This window comes from Pteropus medius, unplaced genomic scaffold (assembly GCF_902729225.1).
Source record: "Pteropus medius unplaced genomic scaffold, Ma_sr-lr_union100, whole genome shotgun sequence".
In the NCBI taxonomy this organism is placed as follows: Eukaryota; Metazoa; Chordata; class Mammalia; order Chiroptera; family Pteropodidae; genus Pteropus; species Pteropus medius.
In genome coordinates this window covers 12,015,296-12,033,943 of record NW_024349519.1, presented here as the reverse complement: position 1 = coordinate 12,033,943, position 18,648 = coordinate 12,015,296, and the positions used below count along the sequence as shown (strand labels likewise).

Genomic DNA, 18,648 nt, shown 5'->3' with positions numbered 1-18,648 from the left:
GTTTTTCTCCCATACAGCATGACTCCTTAATGCAAGTCAATTAGTTCATCTGATGATTAGCCAGAGAGAGGGATTTGTGTTTAGTGTTAGAGAGAAGCTAGCTATATTGGATAAAGAGAAGAGAACACTGCGTGTTGGGCTCCTATGTGTCCCTTTCCATGGAATTGACAGGAGTAACTGATGGTGTATGATTTTCTCCATATATTCTGACTACAGCCCAATTTCCCTATAAAGTACCAAACACCAAATACTATACTAATTATTTGACATGCTTTCTTCCACCTAATTCTTACTGTAAGACAGTGTGGTTGCCATTATTAATCCCATTTTACAGTTGAAGAAAGTGATAGATATAGTAAATTGCTTGTCCTCAGTCACATAACTACGAAGTTACATTCTCCAAATTTAAAATTAGGTTGACCTGATCATATGTGCTCTCTTTACTACAATGAGATTGGAGGTGAAATTATACTGTAATTATTTACTTAGAGGAGATATCAAATATTACTATTTTGTTCAGGGTTTAATTTTAAAAGTATTTTATTTAAATACTTTAAGAATTTTGAATAGAACTCTAACATACAGCCAACATCTTCCTGTCCCTGTTTCTTTCTTTTTGTTTTTATTTGTTCTTAGAGACAATATTAAATATCTGTTACCATTGTTTGGTGGAAGCACAGCTTTCTGAGCACCAGTTCTTATACTGACATGTAAACAGTGTTGCTACCATGGTCTGTAGAGGAGTCAGGACTCTTTGTCTCTACAAGAACCCCCCCCCAAAAAAAAATGACATAAATATTTTTTCTTTGTCTCATATATAGCATATATTTGCATAGATGTTAATTTTCTCAGAAACGATTATAGTTTGTTATTAGAGTAATGTTTGAGCTACCTTGAGTGGTAGAATAAAAAACAAAAAGCAGCCTCTCTTGCTTTTTTCTTACCCTAATTTCCTTCTCAAAGAATCACAAATAGATCATTTTATCTAATTTCTTAGTAATAAATGGAAAAACTAAATAGGCAACTCCCAGTCACTGGAGCCCTTATTCAAAAGAACAGGATACTCCCAGAGTGGAATTGGTTGGAATATTTTATTCTCGTCTAGCCTGGTTAGCTGGGAGCATAAAATAATTAGTAATTGATGTCAGGGCAGGAAGAGAATCTGATTCATAGATACACTAATCAAAATAATAATTATTGGAAAATTGGGATATATCCATATTATACTACTAAATGTGATTTTTGAAAGTGTTCCTTAAGTCTTATTGGAACAAACAAGATTTATACTGCATATTATTACACATATTGGACATCTTAGTAGTGGTTACAATGTGGTGATTTTTGTAGTTGCGGTTATATTATCTCTTAAGGAAAACTTGTAAAGGGCTTAATAATTCAACTTTAAAATTTAGTCTTAGGCTAATATTTGGCAGCGTTAGGCTTAGTCCATTGGTGACTAATTTATTTCCTAAAGTTTGAAGAGTTTTGTTTAAATCCTAATTAATTATATTTATAGTATGCATGATCCTTTTTGTTCTTAGAAAATGAACAAGCATTTTGGGAATGACTACAAATATAAAAGTAGACAGGAGAATAAGAAGATATGTCATTGCTTGTACTTTTATGACCATAGGTAATCATTATATCACCTTAAAGAAGAAGAAAAAAAAATAGTCCTTGCCAGAATGCCTTGTGGGAATTTTTTTTAAAACTAAAATTTGATAACTGTACTAATTTTTCTATTATATGGATCATTGCATGTAATTTTCCATTTTTTAAAAGAGTTGCCACTAACTGAAGAAGATATTTTTCATTTTCAATGTATTTATTTAAATTAATTCCTTCTGTAAGAAAATCTTTGTTTTAATAGTGCGGTATTTTATCTGGATGATACAAAAAATACTTTTCCAGCATCACTGTTGATTTGGGTTACCGAGTGCCTAGTAAAGCCTTGGTATCAACTAGCATTTCCAGGTCACTCGTTTTCAATTTGAAATGATTACTTTTACTATGGTTTTTTTAAATTTATGGAATAATTTTGAAGTTAATCACTGTTCCTTGGAGATAAGCATCTTTTATGCCAATAATTGTACAATTATTTATAATACTTCCACCAGACAACATGCAGTTGATATGCTTTTCTAATGAATATTTTGAATGTGGTTGAATTCATATTTGTTTGCTATTATCCATCTAACATAAATTAAACATTTCCCATATTCTTATAAATTCTTTACAAACATAACTTCATAATCTGTCATAGGAATGAACCATAACTTTCGAAATTATCTCATTATTATACATCAAGATTCTTATTATTTTTGTTTTCTTTACTATTTTAAAAAATGTTATCCCTAAATATCTTTACGAAGAAAAGACTGTCTTGATTTATTATTTTCTTTTTAGTGTAAATTATTAGAAAAGGAATTACTGGATTGGAGGATGAAAATATAAACTTAAATTGGTTTCATGAAAGGTAGGGAGGGCCAAGTTACATTGTCAGTTCTGTCTCATACTTGCCTTATTGTCAACTTAAATTACATTTAAAAAGAACTTTGTTATTCACAATTTATGAAATAGTATCACCTTTAAATTTGAATTTTTCAAAATTATGCATTGTGTTGTACTTAAACATATTTTCATGAAGTACTTTTTTTTTGTTTTTACTAATTACCTATTCCCATATTTTGAACAATTTCCTTTTAGGATTGTAATATTTCTTATGAACTTCTATAGATACTTTATAGGCATTAACTATTATTTTTATTGTGAATATTTTTCCTAGATTAATCATTAAACGAATAATTAATAAATAGTGAGCACTAACTCACCAGACATTGTTAGGGGAGAAAGCCCAGAACTCAAGATACAAAGTCCATAATTTATAGAGACTGCCTTTTAGTGGAGGTAAAAAAGATATATTTGCAGTTTGCCAGGCCATCATAAGTGCTAAAGGAAAATGGCTCAGAATAAAGGAGCTGGAAAATTATAGGCTATGATAGGGTGATAGTGGAAAGCATCTCTGATAAAAAACCTTATGGAAGGAAACGTATAGGCCTTATGGATCTTGGATGTGTGTGGGGGCGGGGGAGCAGGCAGAGGAAACAATGAACAAAGAAGTAAGGTTGTATTTGATGTGTTTTAGAAAGGGCAAGGAAGAGATAATCATAGCAAATAATGTTAGAAAGATACCATAGAACCTTATATAAGGCCTTCTAGGCTAAGGTAAGGATTTTGGATTTTCCTGTAATTGACATGAGAAGCTAGTTTGAGCAAAAGAATGATTGCCCCTTATTTTTAAAAAATCGCTTTTGCTTCTTTGGGGAAAATATGCTATATAGGTGGAGGAAGACTGGGAGGAGGCTATCACTGTGTCCCAAAGAGAAGATGGCTTGCTTGCGCTAGGGTAATGGCCCATGGATGTAAGTGGTGGGATTCTGGTATATTTTAAGGCAGAGCTGACCAGAATTTCTAATATACTAATGTGAAACATGAAGGAAAGAGAGCTCTTCAGATCTTTGGTCTGAGAAACTTGAACAATTTTTATTTACTGACATGGGTGATTTGAGGAGAGATATGTTTGAGGAGGAGAGGGAATCAGTTCAGCTTGGGGAAAGTTAAATTTGAGATGACACGTAGTCATCCAGTTAGACTCAGTGAACAGACAATAGTTTAAGAGTCCGGAGTTAGAGGCTTGGGATTGGAGCATTTAAACATGCTAGTGAGTGAGATCTCCTTTAGAGTAAATGTCAACAGAGAAGTTTGAACCCTGGGAGGCTGTGTTTAACCACAGACTGGAGCCAGACTGCTGAGTTTGAATCTTACCTCAGCTATTTAGTGTGATTTTGGGTATGTTGCTTATTTCTAATGAACTTCAAATTTTTCATTTGTAAAACAGGGATAAACATAGTCTTTATCTGTTAAGTTTATTGTAAGTCACACATATACACACTACTTAGAGTTGTGTTTGGCACTTAGTAAGCTCTGTTATTATCAGTAGTTTTACATTTTGTATTTAGGACAGTTTTATATTCATAATAGTTATTGTGGATCCCAAAGGGTTTTCGAATATGTGAGTCATATCTATTGATATTTACCATATAAGTAAATTTAAGATATTTATTAACTCATTTAAGAAACAATAGTAAACATTACATGTTAAAATAAGTAATTTTTTTTATGGAAATATAACTGCATTTTCCAGAGTAAAACCAAATTTAGTGAAAAGAATAGCATTGTTTTATATTTTTGCAAATCTCTACTCTGGTTTCATGGAAGACACCTGGATTCTCATATCTCCTTTTTTATTCAGTCTTTAGTGATATCATAGGTCCTTCGACCTCTGGAAAAAACCCACTATATATTCGTAAGAGAATGAGAGTGAAAGAGACAAATAACATCTTAGTATTTTTATTAAAATAGTTTTGAGTTTATAAATTTTCTGAAAGGGTTGCAGGAACACCCTGAATTAGATTTTTATAGCTGTTGTAACAGCCCGCATTCCTTGGCTCATGGCCCTCTTCCATCTTCAAAGCCAGAAATGGCCGGCTGTGGCTTTCTCCTGTGGCATCACTCTTCCACAGACTCTTCTGCCTCCCTCTTCCACATTCAAGGACTCTTGTGATGACCTTGGTCTCACCAGGATAATCTCCCTATCTTAAAGCCAGCTGGTTAGTGTTAATTCCATTTGCTATCTTAATTCCCCTTTGCCACATAATCTGGTATATTCACAAGTTCCAGGAATTAAGTTGCGTTATCTTTGGGAGGCAGAATTAGGATTCCTTGATCACACTTTGGAAACTGCAGTTCTATGTAGACATTTCTTGTAATTATTTCATCATCCTCATTATCATCACTTCTGAAATTTGAGATATTTCAGTATTTAGGGAGAAAATGAAGAGGGACCAGAAAAGGAGATTTGAGAATAAGTGGCCAGTGGGATCAGAGGAGAACTGAGAGTTGGTTGTCCAGGCCAAGGGAAGACAAGACAGCATTTCAAAAAGGAGAGAGTGGTCAAGTGTATCTAATGCTGCTGAAACATTACCTAAAATGAGTACTGAGAAATGACTTATATAGGTATAGCCAGCCAAATAATGTACCCCCCTCCATCCATGTCCACATCCTTCTCTAGAACCTGGGAATATGTTACCTTACATGGCAAAATGGACTTTACAGATATTAAGGTTCTGGACTTTGAGGTGGAGAGATTATCTTATGATATCTTGATGGGTCCAAATAGTCCTTAAATGTGGAGAACCTTTTCTGGCTGTGGTATGTGTGCGAGAGAGAGAGGGAGAGAGACAGAGACAGGGAGGCTGAGAAGAATTTGATGTCTTATTGCTGGTTCTGAGATGTAGGAACTGTGTGCAAGGAACTGAATGCTGCCAACAGCAAGGAAGAGGATTCCGCTAGAGCCTCCAGGAAGGAACATAGCCCTGCCAGCACCTCGATTTTAACAGAAGTCGTGTTGACTTCTGTCTTACAGACTGTCAGATAATAAATTTCTGTTGTTTTAAGCCATTAAGTTTGTAGTAGTTTATAGTATTTTGTATGGCAGCTATGGAAAACCAACACAATAGGTGGTTACCTTGCTGAGCAGTTTTGGCCTAGTGGTGGAATAAAGGCCTGTTGGAGAGGATTTAAGAGAATGGAAGGAAAGGAAGTGGAGGCACAATAAATAGAGGTAATTTCAGTGGATGTAGGGCAAGGGAGGTTTTATTTGATTGAAAATATTAAAGCGTGGTTATATCATTATAGGATTGATTCACTTGAATGGAAAAATTGATGATCAAGTGAGGGAGATGCCAGAGGGACATCAAAGGCCCTGAATAGATGAGTATAGGATACGTAGATGAGTAAAAAGTGTTATATTTAGATGAAACCATTATGTTCAGTTATTTTATAATGACGGTAGGGAAGATTGCATACATGGGTGCAGATACAGATAGACTAGTAGATGTACTAGTAGGAACATGTGGAAAGTCTTTTCGGTTAACTTTCGTTTTATGAGAATAAAGACAACTAAGGTACTGGAAGTTTGAGAGTGAAGAGAAGGTGGGAAGTAATGGGATTATATTTGTGGAAAGACAAGATTATTAGTATTACAGGTCTGAATTTGACAGACTTACTTGCTTTTTTATTTTATGTAGCTGGGCAACTTTAGATATTCTGCTTAGGACCCTGGCCCTACAAATTTAAGGCATTGGAGAGTAGAAAGTGCATGTTTTCTGTAATCAGTTGAAGCAGGGTGGAGGGAGAGGGTAAGAGAGAGAGGAAGAGATTGACAGTGATACTGATACAGTGATACACACACAGGCATATAGCGTAATGTGTATATGTATAAAAGATACATTTATATCCCCTCCATTAATATCCCTGTCAATTTCTCATACATAATATGTAACATATATGCATGTGTTTGTGGATGCCTGTACCCATATACATACATACATATATGTATACATACACATCTATCTACAAATGGAGGTGGGAAAGGAAGGGTTAAAGGAAAGCGACCCCGGGGGTAGAGTAAGGGTGCTGAGCCACACCTGTGCCACATTTTCTTACCAACTCAAGGAATATACAAATCACCTCACCTTCTTTGTGTAAGGAAGGAAGGAGTATGTGGGTGGGTGGGGCAAGAGGCCAAAAGAGTTACTGAGTTTCCTACCACAGAATGAGTTTAGGAGAAAGTTTTTCCCAACAGTAGTTTCTTTGTATCATTACCTATAGTTTCATCCTTTATAAAAAAGAAAATAGGGAGAAGGAATGTCTTTTTCATCATTATGGTATTTTTTTTTTTTTTTTTAGTCTGAAATTATAGAATTATCCTAGTTCACTACTAGGACAATTTTTAAAATATAGCAAATATTTGCGGAATATTTTTGCCTCATTTTATCAAACAGCTTCCCTGGAAATATGTATTATTTGACCTTTTTGTGCACCAAGGATTTTATAGCCCTGTCAAAGCTGATGCCTCTGTTTCTTGACACATAGTATGTATTATTCTAACATTCATATCAGAAAAATTGACATGACTTTCCTCAGCTGTTGCCAGCTACTTTTGCTGGAATAGAAGAGACAGAAAAATAGTTTAGCATCTGAATGGTGTAATTCATATTTTGTAAGTCACAGTTAATTTCTTCCGATATTTTAAATTTATTTCTAAAATAATTATTGTTCTTATACTTTGGAACCAATAGGTATTTTGATAAAAGGATTAAAGTGAAGTATGAAATTTTAGTAGTATAATGCCAGTAAGAAGTCAAAGTTATCATAAGAAGGTAATATTTATGGAGGAATTAAGACTTGGGACTTTTGCAAATCTTAAAAGGATATATCTAATTTGGAGTTAATAAAATCAAATGCTAATCATCATGTGACTATTTTTATAAGAAAATAACGAATTTAGGTGGTGCATTTGCCTGTTCTTTGTTTCCTTTTTGACACTGTTGAACTCCAATAAATGAATATGTATTAGAATAGATACCATCTTTGTGGTCACATATAGAGAATAGAAGAAATTTTCTTATAGTATGGGCTTTCTTCCCATTTCTATGAATATTTTCTTCCCTCATTTGAAAAAAATAGATTTCTTTCATAAGTGTAATATGCTTATTTGTATTTAATGTCAAACCTTGTCAGTGTATATAGTCTTCACTGTGGGACAGAAATTTTCAATAAAATCTCTGTGATTTATTTTCCTCTCAATTTTAATCAAAAGTGAAAGGAAGACGATGATGATGTAGAAAACATTACTGGCTACTATGTACAAGTCACTATGCTGTGCACTTTATGTGCATATTTATTCTCACAATAATCATGTGAGCTTATTATCTCCTTTTTACAGATGAGAATTCAGATTTAGCTATTGGTATTTGAATGAGATCTTTCTCCTAGGCCCACTAGTCTCTTCCTCAGTAAATATTTAGTAAACACTTACTTGCAAAGATCCTTTGCTTATTGCTAGCTAGGTGTCAATAAACAGAGAAGGCACATACCTACATGGAGTTGCAGGAAATCTAGAATTACTGTTTTCTCCCTCAAAATGTCAACTATTCGTCCTCAGCTTTGGTATTAGAAATTGTAACATTAGTAATTTATTTCTTAAGTTTAGTTTTCTAAGATACTTCATATTTTATTATTTTAAAGGTTAATAATTTAGTTTTTGAAATGGCAGTATATTCACATAGTTCAACATTTTAAAAAGTACAAAAAAGTAACAGTAAAAAGTTTCCTTTTACAATACCTGCTGCCCAATTTCCCTTCCTGGTTTTAGCCAGTATGAGCAGTTTCTTACATATCCTTCTAAAAGTATTTTGGGTATATACAAATATACTGTGTATATACTCGTGTGTGTGTATGTGTGTGTGTGTGTGTGTGTACACACACATAAACATATATGCATATGCACACATATACATATGTCATACACATACTCATTTTTTCTTTTTCTAAAAAAAGACAAAAAGGGTAGTAGCCATGGTGGCCATAAGTTTACTGCAGCAGGCTTTGGTCACTGTGGTGGCTGCTCTTTCTGGCCGCCGTCTTGGCACCCGCCTTGGATTAGGGGACTTCCTCATGTGAGGCTTTCTGAAGACAGCTCCTGTGCGACACAGTGGAGATAGGGGAAAAGACTGTCATCAAACCTTCTGGATTCCATGACAAGCGTTTTTTGAATTTACTGAAATTCTACATTTTGTTGATTGCAATTCCAGAAGCAACTGACATAACACTGGTGAATGTATTCATTGGTGAAGCAGAGTTAGCAGAAATTCCAGAAGGCTGTATCCCAGAACACTGGGAATATTTCAACATCTTATATCAAGATAGATTGCTCGGACTTTCTATGGTAGTCCTGAAAATAATTATGAAAGAACAATGGCTATTCTTCAAATTGAAGCTGAAATGGCTGAATTACAGTGAGAAGAGGAGGAAGCTTAAAGGAGATGGAAGTACAAAGATTAATGCATGCGAGAGGTGGTAGTCCCTGGTATCAATATCCAACCATTGATAAGGAGCTTGTTGATTATTCCTCAAAAGCAAGTCCTGACAACTAATCTTTTATTTCTCTAAATACAAAATATATTCTCTTTTTTGGGAAAATAAATTAATAAATATATTCTGTATTTTTGCTCAGTGTGATGAATAAAAGATCCTCTTCCATTGCTGTTTCTCAAAATAAGTAAATAAATAAATAATAAAAATGAAAATTAAAAAACGACAAAAGGTATGTACTCTTTCCCTTAAGAACATAACTTAGATTATTTTGTATCAGTATAGTAAGAGCTTTTTAATCTGTTGAATTGATGTGCTGTCATTTATTTACAGCTTCCTTATGATGAATATTTAAGTGGTTCCTGACATTTTATTTCTGTCACCTTGGACATGCATCCTTATGCATTTAAGACACTATTACTAAATATGAGAAGTCTAAGGTTTTTATGGCTATTTATTCATTTACCATCTACAGTTATTGCTAGGTGTAAGATCTAAGCACAGGCAATATTGCCATTTAAAAAAAATTCTCGTTAAAATTATATGTAACCGTATTTTAAAGGGTCATCTAGTTCTAAACACTAAATGGCTTGTTATGAAAAACAGCGTCCACTGATCCTTTCCTGTTCTTGCCATTTTTTGGCCACCCAACAGCAACAACTTTCAACTTGTTAAATTAATATTTATGCCCATATTTTTAAATAACATACTTAAAATACTACTTCTTAATTTTTCAGATTTTTAAAATTCTTACCTCCAATCCACAGAGTCCTTTCATTCTCCTAGTATAGTTATATAATAAATCTGATAATTTGATTAGATCAACATTCATCATTTACATTATAATGATTATGTTAAATGCTATTGACACCTGAATCACATAATATATTGTTTCATTTCTTTCTTAAACATTTTGTTGATCTTGAAGTGAATATTGTCCTATGTGTATTCTTACTCATTGTGATTTTTTCCTATGCAGTTTGTCAATTTTTGTTGTGAACTCATATGTTTCATCTTAATTAATTGAATTCTTGAGCCTTAATTGAGAATTCTGTCTCCCACAGGTGTTTTGTGCTTGCTTGTGTGGGGACCTGGGGGTATCAGCTGTCCTGGCACTATACTGGTACACTTTTAGGGTTTCTGTTGTAATGTAATTTTCTAATATTGAATTATTTTACTTGGTGCCACCCCAAGACTTGTTTTTCTGATTGAAAAGCCTATATAAAGACCTTTGTTCTAATACTTTTCGGAATGCTTCCAGTTTAAAAATCAGTTTCAATTCCATTTCCCTTCTTTTGGTTTTGTTTTTTGTCCCTTTAGTAATTTCCCTTACTTCCTATAAGCCAAACAATACTGTAAACATTAAGCTGTGTGTATGATATAGTTGTGCTTTCACTGGAGGCCCTTTTAAGTATGCAGGAGTGCTGGAAATAAAGTCCCTGGGCCTATGTTTGACCACTGTGTAGGAACTGGAAGCATTCTTTCAATGTGTAATGTTTAGATTTGGTGAATTTCTTGAACAAGTTCTGATGAATTACCTTTCTATTATTTGGATAATAATACCTAGTATCTACTCTCAGTAACGCCTATTATTTTAGTCCTGGTTCCAGTGGGATTGATCGTCTTACTGTATCTATTTCTCATTCTTTTATTTCCTCTCCCTTTTCTGGTTGGTAATCGTAACTTTATTTTCCAAGTCTTCTATTGATATTTTTAGTCTCTTAAACAGTACACAAATATTAACTCAAAGTGGATTAAAGATTTGAATGTAAGACCTGAAATCATAAAACTCATAGAAGAGAACATAGGTGGTAAGCTTTTTGACATTGGTCTTAGTGATGTTTTTGGAACTGATACCAAAAGCAAAGGCAACAAAAGCAATAATAAACAAATGGAACTACATCAGACTAAAAAGCTTTTGCATAGCAAAGGAAACCATCAAGAAAACAAAAAGGCAACGTATTGAATGGGAGGAGATATTTGCAAATTATATGTTCTATAAGGGGTTACTATCCAAAATATATAAAGAATTTATACAACTCAACAATAACAACAACAACAACAAAACAATCCAATTAAAAATGTGGGCAGAGGACCTGAATAAACATTTCTCCAGAGAAGACATACAGATGGTGAATAGGCAAATGAAAAGATGCTCAATATCACTAATCATCAACAAAATGCAAATAAAAACCTCAGTGAGATATCATCTCATGTCTGTCAGAATGGCTGTTATCAAAAACAACAAAGAACAAAGTGGTGGCAAGGATGCGGACGGAGAAAAGGGAACCCTTGTGCACTATTGGTAGGATTGTAAACTAGCTCAGCAACTGTGGAAAACAGTATGGAGATTTCTCAAAATTTTAAAAAGAATTGCCATATGACCCAGCAATTCCACTTCTGGGTATTTATCTGAAGAAAACAAAATAATTCCAAAAGATATATGCACCCCTGTGTTTATTGTAGCATTATTTACCAAAGCTAAGATATGGGAGCAATCTAAGAGTCTATATCAATAGATGAATGGATAAAGTTGTCCGTCCATAGCCCCCACACACACTGGAATATTACTTAGCCATAAAAAAGAAAATCTTGCCATTTGTGACAACATGGATGGACCTAGAGACTATTATGTTAGGTGAAATAAGTTAGAGAAAGACAAATACTGTATGATTTCATTTAGATGTGAAATCTAAAACACAAAACAAATGTACAAATAAAACATGAACAAACTTATAGATACAGAGAACAAACTGATAGTTCCCAGCAGGAAAGGGGCAGGGGAGGATATGTGGAAAAGGGAAAGGAGATTAAGAAGTATAAACTTATTATAAAATAAGTCAGTGAATTAGAATGCATAGTATAGGGAATATAGTCAATAATATCATAATAACTATATATGGTGACAGATGGTTACTAGACTTACTGTGGTGATCACTTTGTAAGATATATAAATATTGAATCACTATGTTGTATACCTGAAACTCATATAACATTGTATGTCAAGTATAATTAAAAATAAATTTAAAAAAACTTAACAACAAAAATAAAAAACATGGGCAGAGGAACCGAATAGACATTATTTTCAAAGAATAAATACAGATGGCCAATAGGAACATGAAAAGATGCTTAACATCACTAATCATCAGGGAAATGCAAATCTAAACCATAATAACCTATTATTTCACATCTGTTAGTATGATTGTCATCAAAAAGACAACAAATAACAAGTTTTAGTAAGGATATGGAGAAAAAGGAACTCTTGCACTGTTGGTGGGAAGGTAAATTAGTGTAGTGACTATGGAAATTATGGATATTCTTTAAAAAATTAAAAATTACCAAATTACCAATGATCCAGCAGTTTCACTTCTCGATATTTATTTGAAGAAAATACAAACACTAACTTGAATAGCTATATGCACCCTCATGTTAGCTGCAGCATTATTTAATATAGCCAAAAAAACCCCTATATTTATAAAATATATATTCTAAAATATATGATATATGATAACGTATATAATATGTGTATTATTTATAAACTATATTTATTATTCAGCCATAAAAAAGGACATCTTGCCATTTGTGGCATCATGGATGGACCTCGAGGGCATCATGCTAAGTGAAATAAGTCAGGCCGAGAAAGACAAATACCATATGATCTCACTTATTTGTGTAATCTAAAAACAAACAAACAAAACACTCAATAGATACAGAAAACTGATGGTTGCTGGAGGTGGTGGGTTGGAGTGGGCAAAATTGGTGAATGGGATCAAAAGGGACAATTCTAGTTAAAAAATGAATAAGTTCTGGGGATGTAATGTACAGCATGGGAACAATTACATATTGTGAAAGTTGCTAAGAGTAAATTTTTTTAAAATTTATTTTTCAGTTATAGTTGACATACAATATTATATTAGGTTCAGGTGTACAACATAGTGATTAGACATTTATATACCTTAAAGTGATCACCCCAATAAGTCTAGTACCCATTTGGCAACATACGTAGTTATTACAGCATTATTGACTATATTTCCAGTGCTGTACTTTACATCGTATGACTATTTTTTTTTTGCAACTGACAAATTTGTACTTCCTAATCCCTTTCACCTTTTTGGCTTATCACCCCAACCTTCTCCCGTCTGGCTACCATCAGTTCGTTATCTCTGTGTATGAACTTGTTTCTGTTTTGTTTGTTCATTTTGTTTTATTTAGATTCCACATCTAAGTGAAATCATAAAGCATTTTTCTTTATCTGACTTATTTCACTTAGCATAATAACCCTCTAGGTTCATGCATGTTGTTAACACTTGGCAAGATTCCAAGTCTTAAAAATTCTCATCACAAGAAAAAAAAAATTATAACTATGTGTGGTGGTGGATATTAACTAGACTTAGTGTGATGATCATTTTGCAATATATACAAATATCAAATCATCATGTCGTGTACCTGAAACTAATATGTTAATGTGAATTATACCTCAAAAAAAAAAAGAGAGAAACTAGTTATTGGATATTTAAGGACATATCCTAAATCCAAGATGATCTCATATTATAACCCTTAACCGAGTGATATCTGCAAAGTATCTGTTTTCCAAATAAAGTTATATTCATAGGTACTGGAAATTAGTACTAGCACATATCTTTTTAAAAATTTTAAATAAATTTATTGGGTAACATTAGTTAATAACATTATATAAATTTCAGGTGTACAATTTTATAATACAATATCTGTATACTCCATTGGGTACTCAGCACTCAAAGTCTTGTCTCCTTCCATCAGCATATACTTGACCTCCTTCCCCTTCTTCTCCCTCTCCACACTCCCTTTCCCCTCTGGTAACCATCATTATATGGTCTGTATCTATGAGTTTGTTTGTTTGTTGCTTTTTGTTTTATATCCCACATGAATGAAATCATATGGTTCTTATTCTTTTCTGTCTTACGTATTTCACTTAGCATGATATTCTCAAGATCCATTCATGTCGCAAATGGCAGTATTTCATCCTTTCTTATGGCTGAGTATTATTCCAGTGTATATATGTACCATACCTTCTTTATCCAATCAGCAGTCAGAGGACACTTAGGTTGTTTCCATGTCTTAACTACTGTGAATAATGTGTCAGTGAACTTAGAGGTACATATGTCTTTATGAATAGTGTTTTCAAAATTTTCAGGGCAATACCTAAAAGAGGGATTGCTGAATTATATGATAGCTCTATTCTTAATTTTTTGAGAACCTCCATACTGTTTTCCATTAGTACATATCCTTTTTAAAAATGTAATTAAACCTACTACAGTCTTCCCCCTCGCCTTCCCTCGCCCTCCCCCCCCGAATTTCTGCTCTTCCAAAGTATAAAATACATTCACCCTGTTACAATATCTCCAGAAATTTCAACCAATTTCAGCATCAGCTTTAAGTTCAAAGTCTCATCTAAATATCATTAGCTAAACAATCACAAATGTCATTATCTAAATTATCTAAAACCCAAATATGGGTGAGATGCTGGATATGATCCATTCTGGGGAAGAATTTCTCTTTGTTGGGGCACCTATCAAACTAGAAAACAAATCATCTGCTTCCAGAATACAATGGTGGAACAGGTGTGGGATAGATGTTCCCAGTCCAAAAGGGAAGAAATGGAAAAAATAAAGGAGTCACCAGTCCTAAGCAAGTTTGAAACACAGAAGGGCAAAGTTCATTAGGTTTCAGGGCCTAAAAATAATCCTCTATCGCTTCATGCTCCAGCCTTTGGGCCAGTGGCTCAAGCTTTGTGAGCCTCTGGAACTATGGCTCTGGCTGGTCAGTATCTAGGCTCATCACTGCAGCTCACTTGCCTTCTGTGCTCATGATTCTGGCTTGTTCACTCTCTACACTTGACTCTGTCTCCCTCTGTGTCTGACCTCTGCCTCTGCACACATGGCTTGAACTTCTGCATCTGAACCAGTGGCTCTAGACTCTGCATCAAGGTTCTGTCTTCAGAGTCATTCCTTCTTTTTCTTGAAGATTACTGCATATCGGTAGCCTATTTTCTCCCTGTGGAATCCAAGAAGTCCAACCACCTTCCTTCATTTCATCCTATTTCTGTCTTTTTCTGTCCAGGCTTGCTGTATTTCTGCCAGTATAATAATCTCATTCACCTCGTGGATCTCTGTAACTCAAGGTCATTTATGCCATTAAACAACAAGTTGTTTCTCCATGTATCCTTTCTGCATAATCCTGTTTCTTTCCGGGCTTCTGCTGAGATGGTTGATTGGATCCATGAGTCACATACCTAATCTCTTGAACAAAAAATTGTACAGTCACATCATTGACCTCTCAGAGCATGTTTTCACAAAAGTGAATTTTTAAATTCACTTTTAATTTTAATATTCTTTGCAATCTAGAGAAACCTCCACACTCCCAAATCATCAAATTCTGTTTCCTTTCTCAATTTATCTTTTCCCTCTTGCATTTTACTATAAGCAGCCAGAAGAAACCAGAGCACACCTTCAATAGTTTGCTTAGAAGTCTCCTCAACTCAGTAGGTTCATCACATAAGTTCTGCTGTCCACCCAACAGTAGAACACACTTTAGCTGAATTTTCTACCACTTTATAACAAAGACCATTTATCTTTTAGTTTCCAATAACATGTTCCTCATTTCCTTCTGAGACCTCATCAAAAGCACCTTTAACATTCATATTTTCACCAGTATATCATGATGATATATCTATTCTATAAAATGATAGATTTCTCTACCGTGCTATTCACTGCTTCCTGAGCCCTGACCAGAATCACCTTTAACATCCATATTTCTACCAACCATCTCTTCAAAGTAATCTAGGCTATTACCTGTTTTTCCATCCTTGAAATTCTAACAGCTTCTACCCACTATCCAGTTCTCAAGCCACTTCCATACTTTTAGGTATTTGTTACAGTAGCAACCCTGTTCTCAGCACCAAAATCTGTATTAGTTTCCTAAGGCTGCTATAACGAAGTTTTATAAACTTGATGGTTTAAAACAAATGTATTCTCTCACAGTTACGGGAGTCAGAATTCTAAAATCAACATGTTGGCAGGGCTGTGCTTCCTCCAGAGATTCTAGTGGAGAATCTTCCTTGCCTCTTTATCCTTCTGTTGGCATCCAATGTTCTTTGGCTTGTTGGCAGCATACTTTCTCTTCTGCCTTCATCTTTACATAGCCTTCTCCCCTGTAGCTCTGTGTTTCAAGTCTCATTATTATTATTATTATTTTTATGTGGAAAATCCTAGGATTTTAGGCCCACTCTAAATCCAAGATGATATTATCTTTCAATACTTAATTACATAAGCAAAACTCTACTTCGAAAAAAGTTTGCATTTATAGATACCAATGATTGGAATTAGGGATTAGATAACAAAGGTTAGGACTTAAACATACCTTTTCGAGGGGTTACAAATCAACTCAGTACAAGCACCAAAGATGAATTTCAGTATATTTAAAAATGTGAAGGCAAATTATAATACTGTTGGCAGAAACACTCAGAATATAAAGACAAATGACCAAAACATTAAAAAGTGATTTTTTTTTATCATTCAGCCATTTTTAAAATCAAAATAGTAAATATTTTGAGAAGCCGTGCTATTAGAACATTCCTTTCTGTTATCAGAGTTAAAACACAATTAAACTTTGGAGAGTAACCTTAACATGGGAAAAGTCATAAAAAATTAGAAGAATTTTGGAGAGCTTTACATCCTTATTGATTATGATAGGTTTGTAGATTTATTGTATTCATAAGGCGTAAGTCTGTTCTTTAACATTAGCAGGCTGGAAATTGTTCCTTGATACTCTCAATATAGAGAACCTCAAAGTAAAGATGATTTGTTGTAACTATCCTAGTAGGTACAGCCCTTTTAATGATTGCGAACTGTCTGCTCTTCCCTGCTTTTCTCCCTGGTCCCTGGTTCTCCTTTTTTCCTTCTCTTTCTTTTCCTTTTTTTTTCTTTTCTCCTTTCTATTCCCTTTTATTTTTCCTGTGCTTGGCTTATGTTTGTTCTCAAAGGCACTTGGCCTTTGAAGACTTTAACATTGAGGACAAATAGTAATTTCTTTTAAATCTGGTGCAGAGTATAGTTTCTGCCGTTCCTATTCGAGCAAATAATAAAGTGACATTGAAGTAGCAGTCAGAACAGGTCCAATCCAATCAACAAATTAGCCAGGAATTTAGCCAGGGTTATACAAGAGGCCATATTCTCAGGCTATGCAGAATTTGGCTTTCATTCTCTAACAGATTGTAGTTGGTTGAGGAGAGATTGTGCTAATGGAGAAATTATAATGACAACAATAATGACACTGTTGTAAACATACCTTCTCTTAGGAATTTTACTTCAATAGTTGTTTTCATCTTCAAAGTGATGAATTGTGTATGACCTGCTTATTCATTCCTCACTTGTTAACTACTAATTCCTTTCCTTCAGGTTTTGGTTTTGACATAGACGTGACATTGCCATGGCTGGGTTTTTTAAGTTAACATATAGAAAAATCAATTATTTATGTGCCGGTGTGGACAAAGTACGGGATTCTTTGCATACATTTATCATTGTATCTGTTAGGAAAGGTCCAGAAGGAGTTCGTTTTATTATCTTGTTTTTGATTGAGAAGATTCAGCAAAGCTGATGGTTTTGGAGTCTGTGTATAAATGCAATCCATTCACTGTATTAAAGGCAGCTGTAAATTGAATAGGACCAGAGATGAAAGTTAATCCTTTGAAAGATCTTGAAAATGTTATGCTAAAGGGAAAGTTATTAAGGGTATCTGTTTCAGTGTTTGGTATAATTTACTCTATGGCATAGATGCTTTATTTCCATGTGTAATATTACTTTATACCTTTCGACTGATTCTTACATGCTTGTGTTATGTTTTCTCTCATTTGATATTAGGCTAAATATTTGAACTAGCCTGTGAGACTGACCTGGTAAGGTTTTGACGAGTTCTCTCATGTGTTGTTATTTATTACTCTATTTATTGTATAGAGAGACTAAAAAATGACGTAGAATGAGGAGGCAGAGAGTAAACATTCAGTGGAAAGACTTGTTGCATAATGCTGCGTCATGACTGTGAAAGATACTTTTAGAAACCAACTAGGCTTGTTGCAGCTGCCACAGGTGGGGTCAGTGAGAGATGGAAAGGTGGTGTTTTCTTGTTTTTGTTCTGTTTTGACAAAGTAGGTATGTATGGGATAATCTAATCTTCCTGTTTCTCTGACATTTACAATTAGGCTACTTTGGTGCATTGGATTCTTCAGATTTTGGTGGGGGGATTTTATACTATTTCTTAGTTAAAACCATTCAGTGCAATGGTTGGATGTTATCCCACTATCTTTATTTTGATTTCTTGCCCTGCAGTTTTCCTTTTGGAATATCTGGAGGTGTTTACGGCTGCCTTATCCAATATAGTTGATTAGTTGTTGTGAAAGGGATGTAATCTTGTGGCTTCAGAGAGAGTGGTGGTGGTAAAGTCTGTGTTGGAAAACGTTTCTCAGTCAGACGATACTAGTTAATTGTGTTCTGCTAATTATGCTCAGTCTAATTATAGATTTGTCTTGACCAAAGAATTTAGAAAGTGAGAAGCAACTGCTTTCTAATAGGGGGACTATAATGGTTTATTGGTCTTCGGAGTTTCCACTCCTCCTCC

The 18,648-nt window shown here is 34.2% G+C and overlaps 1 protein-coding gene and 1 pseudogene across 10 annotated transcripts in view; both read left to right on the top strand.

The window, feature by feature from the left end:
- CCDC91 (coiled-coil domain containing 91) overlaps positions 1 to 18,648 on the top strand; it is a 354,495-nt gene that overhangs the window by 107,729 nt on the left and 228,118 nt on the right. The gene's annotated exons all lie outside the window — the stretch shown is intronic.
- LOC120618326 (NADH dehydrogenase [ubiquinone] 1 beta subcomplex subunit 5, mitochondrial-like) lies at positions 6,836 to 10,801 on the top strand (annotated as a pseudogene).